The 9,418-nt window shown below is 37.5% G+C and overlaps 1 long non-coding RNA gene across 2 annotated transcripts in view; it reads left to right on the plus strand.

Moving 5' to 3' along the window:
- The window catches only part of LOC141498263 (uncharacterized), a 42,819-nt gene extending 35,756 nt beyond the window's left edge, over nt 1–7,063 (plus strand). The window contains exons 5-6 of one of the 2 annotated variants that reach the window (XR_012471596.1): nt 2,211–2,746; nt 4,768–7,063. This is a non-coding gene — a long non-coding RNA (uncharacterized LOC141498263). Of the gene's footprint in view, nt 1–2,210 lie in introns of both variants that reach the window. The other variant, XR_012471595.1, reaches the window with a different exon arrangement.
- Nucleotides 7,064–9,418: the final 2,355 nt, after the last annotated feature.

Here is a 9,418-nt window from a genome sequence, read left to right on the forward strand (position 1 = left end):
TTTTATTTATTTAAAATTTGACTAGCTTACTCTTGGCTAAGATCTTGGAATGGAAGAAATGGATGTTGTCTTGGAAAACTGCTCTCTACACAGAGATGGGGAAAGTATTACTTTTTGTAGCATCTGGAGTCTTTGTTTTTTTATGTATCTAAAATGTGCTTTTTCTCCAACTTAGTTATTTCAGTTTTAGACTTTGGGCAGCTTTGGCGGTTCCAAAGAATGACTGTAAGAATGACTGCAAATACCTGTGGTTTCTTTTATCAGGGATCATTTGCATGTTTTAGATGGTTTGTTGGAATCTAGTGGCTTTACTGAATGTACCCAATACTGGCCTTTCTAAGGCAATCTGTAGTGAAGCATCCTATCATCGCAGGTCTTCTCTTGGATATGAAAGGAGAGCAGGCCACACAGTTTTGGTTCACCTTAAGATTAGTCTGAATGAATGCATGAAGGTTTCACCACATGCAAAGGACTGTGTTAACCAATGGAGATACATATATTAGGCAGTTAGGTAGCACAATGGATAGAGCACTGGACTTGGAGTCAGAAAGACCTGCGTTCAAATCCAAACTCAGATATTCATTTAACCTCTATCTACCTTAATCTACTAGAGAAGGAAAAGGCAAACCATTCTAGTATCTTTGCCAAGAAAAGTCCACGGACAATAAACACTAGCACACTATGGTCCATGAGATTGTGAAGAGTCAGACACAGCTAAACAAAAATTCAGTACATCATGATCTCTGTGGACAAAATATTGACTCAGGTCTTGTTTTGTTTTGAGGCAAACAGGGTTATATGACTTGCCCAGGATCACCACACAGCTAGTTAAGTATCTGATTTGAATGCTGGTCCTCCTGACTCCAGAACATTGCTCTATCCACTGAGCCACCTAGTTGCCCTTTGACTAATTTTTAAAACATGTTATCTATGTCTTATTGTATTTTTTATTTATTTTGTTAAATAGTCCCCAAATTCATTCACTGCATTGGGCAGTGTTGTCGGGGTCTGTCCTATCCCTCTGCACTACATTTGATTTTTCTTATCTTTAAAAGTTATAGTTTGCTGAAAAAAGGAATTCCAAAAAGTCTATGTCTTTACAGCACCAAAATAATGGTGGGGGGGGAGGAAGGGAAAAGAATAGATCCATTATTTAATATAACAGTGTCCTTTCCCAAATATGATGTCAGATAAAACTCAATTGTGGTGATTAATTTGGTACATTCATTTGATCACATTAAATTCCTTCAACCCTCTAGAAGGTTCATAATCCCAATTAGAATTCTTTGTCAGTCTATTGAAACTGAGTCACCTTTGATCATCCTCACTGGACAATGGACAGCCAAGCACCACCAGGAACTAGGAATCAATCAGTAAGCAAGAGCATTAAGTTCTAGGGAGCCCAAGAAAAAATAAAAACAATTCCTGCCCTCAGGAGGTTATGGTCTAATGGGAGAGACATTTGTGCGAAAATGCTATTAAGAAATCCTAGCTTTCATCATTGTCATCATTGATGGAAGAGATAAACATTAAAATAGGTGCAAACAAAATCCAAAATAAATAGGAGGTTATACAAGAGGGGAAGGCCCTAGAAAGTGGGGGAGGGCTAGGAAAGGCCTCCTTCAGAAGTTGGCACTTGAGCGAAACTTGAAGGAATCCCTGGACTCTTAAGATACAAAGGTGAGGAGAGAGAAAATTTCTAGATATGAAAAACAGCCAGTGCAAAGCTACAGAGATGAGAGCTTGGAGCATAGCGCATTCCCAAAATAGACTAGTGTGGTGGCTGGATCATAGAGTTTAAGGAGAGAAGTCATGTGAAAAGATTGGAAAAGTAGGAAAAGGGCCAGGTTTGAAGGAGCTTTAAATACCAAACAGAAAAATCTATTTTTAATTCTGGTGACAATAGGGAGCCACTGGAATTTACTGAGAATACAGGAAGGAAGATATGGTAAAACTTGAACTTTATGAAAATCAATTTGGCATTTGTGTGAAAGATTGGAGTGAGGAGAGACTTAAGGTAGAGAGACCTCTGATTTTCTCTGATTGTATTTTTTGTTGCAAGAGAGTACTCAATGGGTGAGGGAAGGGCTCATTTGGAGATGACAGTGGCTAAGAAAAGAAGATAACATTGATTAAATATTTTTAAAAATAAATGTGGTCTAGGTGATTTCTTCAAGGAAGTTTAAATTAATATCATATTTGTCTGTTAGGAACATATAGTGACAAGAACACCAACTCTGAAGTCAGAGAACCTGAGTTCAAATCCTTGCTGTGTCCTGGGACGTTGCCCGTGTCTTGACTTTTGTCTTGGCACTGGACTTTATTAACTCCGGAAGAGAAATTGAGACTGACAACTTCGTGCAATTCTTTCTCTCTTAAATTGAATTCACCAACAAGTCAAAATATCGTCCCATGATGTCACTGATCCTCATAAAAAAGAGAAAGATGAACAGCAACGGCAACAGCGACGACAACAACGACGACAACGACAAGAACGACAAGAACGACGACAACAACGACAACGACGACTACAACAAAGATTACAACTAAGACAACAATTTCTACAGCAATTACAACCACAACCGAGATTACAACCACAACCAAGACAACAACATGACAGTATCAGTGATGATGATTTCAACAGCTTCTTCTCTTTTTACTATGACTTCTACTTCTATTTCTATTACTACCACTACTACTACTACTACTTCTACCAATACTACGACCACTACCTGCGCAACTTGGAGTAAGTCACTTAATTTCTCTGGATCTCATTTTCCTCATCTGAAAAATGAAGGGACTGGCTCTCAAAGGTCCTTTCCAACTCCAACATTCTCAGAGTCTAAGATGATCCAATTAGGAAGATGTACATAGGTAAAGAATGAAGTAGTAAAGGGTCGGCTAGGTGGCGTAGTGGATAAAGCACCGGCCTTGGAGTCAGGAGTACCTGGGTTCAAATCCAGTCTCAGACACTTAATAACTGCCTAGCTGTGTGGCCTTGGGAAAGCCAATTAACCCCATTGCCTTGCAAAAACTAAAAAAAAAAAAGAATGAAGTAAAGTCAATATAAAATCATGTCCAAATTAAGTCAAGTAGTATTATTGTAGAGAGGAGGGAAGAGATCATTCTGAAGGGAGACAAATAATGTATATAGTGAAAACAGAAATACTTGCTTTCTCTGATTGGAAGTGAAATATGCAGCAACCCAGTACTTCCTGAGTACTGACCCACAAAATTTACTGCTTGGTTTCCACGTATATCTTATTGCATTAAACCAGGGGTGAGGGACCTTCTTTCTGCCAAGAACTATTTGGATATTTGTAACACCATTTAGGGACCATACAAAATTATCAACTTAAAAATGAACCTGCTCTATTTAATCACTTAACTAATTCACCCCTAAAAAACTCTTAGATTTATTAAATCTCAAGTCCCACCTATAGTTGTCTTGGCAGTGCCAGACCACTGGACATTCTCCAACCCTGCATTAAACCATTTTGAGTAAACCAGTCCTAGTTACAGGAATCTCTTTTCTCTCCTTGAAGTGGGCAATGAATTTTTGGAAACTCATCCTAACACTCTAAAGCAGGTTTGGACCTAGCATTCAGGAAACTGAGGCAAACAGGGTTAAGTGACTTGACTAAGGTCATGCAGCTATTAAGTATATAAGGCAAGATTTGAATTCAGTTTCCCTGATTACAGACCTGGTACCCTCCACTGCAGTGCCACCAAGCTTCCCTTTAGATACACAGATGAATAATGATGATAATTTCTGACATTTATATATCATTACTTTAATCCAATTGGACCTTGTCCCATGAGGCAGGTGCTATGGGAATTCTTGTCCCTATCTTAAATAAGGCTCAGAATACAAAGGGACTAGCCCAAGCTCACATGAGACTGGATCTGAACCCATGTCCTCTCTATTCCAAGTCTAGCACTCTACTTACTGTTATGCCACCACTCAGTAAACCATCCTTCCTATCCAAAAAGAACTTAGCAATTGAGAAAAATAAATGAGACAAGAATATAAAAAATCAGTGTGGCTTAGCTGTTGTTCTAGGAGTAAGGAAGACCTAAGTTCAAACCCAGCTTCTGACCTTTACAAGTTTTATGATCCTGGGCAAGTCAATTAACATGTTTGTACCACAGACAATACCCCAGGAATTGTTGACTGAAGAAGACCTAAACAGACTGTGACCATCCATTAAGGAAACCATAGATCTTTCAGAAATCCATATATATGTAATAATTACCATCAAAATAGCTAGCATTTCTAAAGCTATATACTGAGACAATATATTACCTAAAAATAATATATTATCTCATTTAAGCCACACAAAGCCTTATATGAGTGAGATGCTATGGGCAGGACTATTCTCATTTTATAAGTGAAGACACTGAGACTCATGTAGCTATCAAGTATCTGAAGCAGAGGTCATACTGGGGATTTTCTGACTCCAAATTCAGCCCTGTCTCTCCTACCAGGCATTCAGCTACAAAGGTGCTAGAGGGGTCTGCAGGAAGAAGAGAGAATGTCCCTTTCAGGGCTTTCAGAGACCTAGTCCTTTAAGGCTTAACCAAATCCCTGCAGAATCAAATACATAAAGACATACTAAGGAAATAAACAGCTAGCCATGGTCAATAGAGAGCAGAGAGCTAGCAGCGTGGTGGAACAGTAGCCAGTCGAGAAGACACAGGTTCAAGTCTCCATCCCTATCTGCATGGTCAAACTAAAAGAAATATGTTCTGTTTCTTTTATTCTAGGTAACAATGAAATTAACAGTTATTTCATCAGGAATGGCAGTTCCTGCACTGATACAGATTACAAGCCCTCTATATCTCAGCTTAAAAGGTCTTTGACAATTACTGTTTCTGAAAAATGTAATCCACATGTGAGCACTCTGGTGATGCATTCTTCTGTCCGTACTGAGGCTGGGCCTCAGACAAAAGTCCATTAAGCAACCTATAGATCAGGTCTCTTTTGATTGGTAGCAACCACCAAAGCTCACACTTGATTACTTCAAGCTTTGAAAACCCAAGGGCTTCTCAACACCATCATGAAGATATTGGTAAAGCCTACCAGTATGTATAATATTTCTGTGAACGACCTGCAATTCTACTTAATATTAGATTAATTTCCAATTGCTTTCCTACCTCTGTGGTTTTTTCCTGATAAATTCATCATAAAGAGCCACATGTAATTCCACTGGACGAGCCAACAGCTGTGTTCTTCAGTTCTCCAGATGGCTTTGGCTTCTTTCCACACCTTCTTGCTATACTTCTTTCTCTACCTAAGATGCCTAACACTCCTTAAACCAGATGTGATTTTCACTGAGTTGCTCCAATTTATACATTTAAACTGAATATGCCACGCCCTCAAAATTCTTGGTCTACTATTAGAGCCTAGTTAAACAATCACAAAGGAGTGATGCCAAATCCAATATCTACATAAAATACTCATGTACCCCTTCCATTGTAAAATCATTTTAGATGTTCCCATATTCATGATCTAGGGTGACTAGATACTCCAAACCAGTAGTTCTGAGTCTCCACTAATGTCTTTCCTTTTGTAAAGATATATTAGTATTTATCACAACCCTAAGTTGCATTGAAAACCAAAATTATTTTACTTAAAGTAAAAGTATTCCACTACCCAAAAAATCAAGTGAAAAATAGTCTCCAAAACATCAAGCATGATCATAAACCCAAGACACATCTCCCATGAATACCTGCTAGAGGTGAGGAAACACTGATCTCAGGTAGCAAGACAAGCTGAAGGTCTTCACAAGCAAAGAATGAGCATTAGAAATACCTAAAGATAGGGGCAGCTAGGTGGCGCAGTGGATAGAGCACGGGCCTTGGAGTCAGAAGTACCTGAGTTCAAATCTGACCTCAGACACTTAATAATTACCTAGCCATATGGCCTTGGGCAAGCCACTTAACCCCATTGCCTTGCAAAAACTAAAAAAAAAAAAAAAAAAAAAAAAAAAAAAAAAAAAAAAAAAAAAAGATTATAGCACCTACCTCCCTGGATTGTTGGGAGAATAAAATGAGATGCTTTGTAAACTGCTTTGCAAACCTTAAGGTGTTATATAAATGCTAGTTATATCATTATATATATTCTTTGCTTGGTTCTGCTTATTTTACTTTGCTGTCTTATCATTCTCTGTAATCATTTCAGTTAGTATTTCTCCCAGAAGTGTCATATTCCATTATATTTATGTACCACTTTTGTAACCATTCAACAATTAATAGGCACCTTGCTGTTGATAATGAGTCGTTTCAGTCATGTCTGACTTTTTCTGACTCCATTTGGGGTTTCCTTGGTGAAGAAATGGCAAAGAGTAGTTTGCCATTTACTTCTGCTGATTTGACAGATGAGGAAACTGAGGCACCTAATCTGTTTCTAATTCTTTGCTAAAACAAAACCTTCTGCTATATACATTTTAGGGAATATGAGCTCTTTGTTTTATTATTAACTTTTCCAAGAGTCAACGAGTATAAATATTATAGCCAGCTTCCTAGAATAGTTTCAAATTGCTTTTCAGAATGTTTGATGCTACCCCATAAACAATGTATTTACTCACCTGTCTGTAATCAAGCACTCTACTACTGAACATTTTCATATTTTGTCATCTTTGTCAATTTGATGAATAAAAGTTGAAATCTGTTTTATATATATACACATATATATATATATATGTCTCTATGTCTATCGGAATATCTATACATATACACGTACACATATGCATATAGTTGGATTTCCATTCCTCTTACCAGTGATTCAGAGCAGTGTTTCACATGACTGTTAATAGTTTGTAATTATTCTTTTGAGAACTACTCATTTCTATGAATACCACTAACACCAGTCTATCGAAATTCTACCCATCCTTCACTACTACTAGTTCTTTGGTATCAAAGAGGAACACATCAACCAATCAATTGATTGGTTGCACAATTATGTTTCTTATAGTGAGGGGGATGCTGTACAAAAGCATCCTATTGAGAATTTTTTGGTTATGTACATTTCTGTTAGTTGCATATATATATATATATATATATATATATATATATATGATATATATCATACATATAGGTATAAATGTATTAATATCTATCTTCATATAAATAAACACATGTATATTTTTCTAGAGGGCATGTGTTGTAGTGAGGATTCTCTTTTTGGAAAATGAATAGACTAGAATTGATAGCCATACACTCAATTTGGATCAATGTATACCATGGAAACAATGTAAAGACTGGCAAATTGACTTCTGTGGGGGGTGGGGGGAGGGAAGTAAGATTAGGGGAAAAATTGTAAAACTCAAAATAAATAAAATCTTTAATTCAGAATTGATATCCTTAATTGTTTTTGTGTCATAGGCCCCTCTGGTCATGAGGGGAAGCCTGTGGCCTCTTTTACAAATAATGCTTTTAACTGCATCAAATAAAATACATTTATTCAACTACACTGAAATACAGTTATTGAAATATTTTTCTTAACTCATGAACCCCCTGAAATGTATCGACAGTCTGAGGATCACAGTTTAAGAAATCTGAACTAGAAAGTTATTTAGGTTACCTTGAACCCTCATATTCTGGGAATTCCACTGCATGAAAACTCTATTAAAGGAAGGTGGGAACACATAGAAGCTATAAGATTCTCTAGAAGATTGGTCTAGAATGTTAAATTAGCCTTATTTATAAGGGTTTGGCACTGGAGGCTAGGGTATTCCATTGCTTTGAGTTAGAGAGAGGGGTTTACTTTTTTAATGTATGCTACTTGAAACCTAGTGTTTGGGGAGTTACTGAAAATCTCAACTCAATCCAACAATTTACATTTCACTTGAGTCTAGAGCTACTTCTAATTGTCCTATTTTATAGTAATGTGGCAGTAGTAGGGAAGAAGGCTTATCAGTTGGTTTTATATTTCTTTAAATGTTTGTACATTAAGCTTTTACTCCTCAGGCATTCACATTTATTCCTCTCTCCTCTCATCAAATTCACTATTCTTGTTCCCCCCAGAGTGAAGCTTATGGTTTGCCTTGATAGAAACTGGTAAGTTAATAGAAAATGCTGGAAAGTGTACATATTTCTGAGGAATAATATGAAGACAATCTAAATCTAAACCTCTACCACTTTACAAATAGCATGACATCGTTCCAACTGTAGCTCAGGTTGCTTCCCTTTACAAAACCCATCCAATGAATGGAGTGGAGAAACTTTATCTGTGTTTTTAGTCACTCTTACCAAATTGGAGTTCTCTCTCTCTCTCTCTCTCTCTCTCTCTCTCTCTCTCTCTCTCTCTCTCTCTCTCTCTCTCTCTCTCTCTCTCTCCCTTCTACTAACAACCAGTCTCCTGAAATTCTACTCATCCTTCACTACTACCTATCCTTCAATATCAAAGAGGACCACATCAACCAACCAATTGGTGGTACAATTATATTTATTATAATAAGGGGGGTGCTTTTCACTTGCCTTTACCAGAATAGTTTCACCCCATGACCTGATGGATAGGAAACAGGATTATTGGAGATGATCTGGCTGCTGCAGGAGTATCTTGACCTTAAATCGATTTTGCTTCCTCCCATATCAGCGAAGCACCCCATTGCATCATCAATGCTGGGCAAGCACCAGCATATGATATCTGTCAATAGAATTCAGCAACCGATAAATCCTAACCATTTCTCGACGGACTTATTATCAGTACAGTCTTTACTCTCACACTTTCCTGAACAATGGTTCACCAACACCAAGCAAGCATCCTTCAAGGCTCAACATAAATGTTATTTCCATAAAACTGTGCCCTTACCTTAATGGAAAAGTGCTCTTTCTTTCTCAGTAATACTTAAGATATTTTTACTCCCCTTATTTTTATGTCTTCCCTCCCCTTCTAAACTGTAAATTTGTTACCTTCTCCCTTGTACCTAGCATAATGCCTTGCACAGAGTAGATTCTGAATAAATGTTGGCTGAATGAATGAATTAATGAACAAATGAATATATAAGGGATATCCTTGATAAATTTGATGAATTCTTCCATCAACCTTACAAGATTAAAGAGTATGGTCTCTACCAACCACCAATGAATTGGAAAATAAGAGTACTTGCTCCCAGCAGGCCCCAGGCCAAACCTAGACCTGACTACTAATCAATTCCTTCTACCAATTTAGGGGGTGGAGGGCTTCAGGGCCCACTCTATCTCCCAAAGTTGCTACTTACCTTCACCAACCACCAAGGGAAGGGAATAGACCCAAGCCCAGACCAGCTCCTTCTGCAATACTCTGGAAATTCTGTGGGCTGTCTAGTCAAGGCATCCACTATTATCTCTATGGTTCCATTTATTTCTCCCCCAATCACCATAATAATTAATTAGTACAATTTAGGAGAAAATTGTTTCTCAAATTCATTCTCAT

Source organism: Macrotis lagotis, chromosome X (assembly GCF_037893015.1).
Source record: "Macrotis lagotis isolate mMagLag1 chromosome X, bilby.v1.9.chrom.fasta, whole genome shotgun sequence".
Lineage (NCBI taxonomy): Eukaryota > Metazoa > Chordata > Mammalia > Peramelemorphia > Peramelidae > Macrotis > Macrotis lagotis.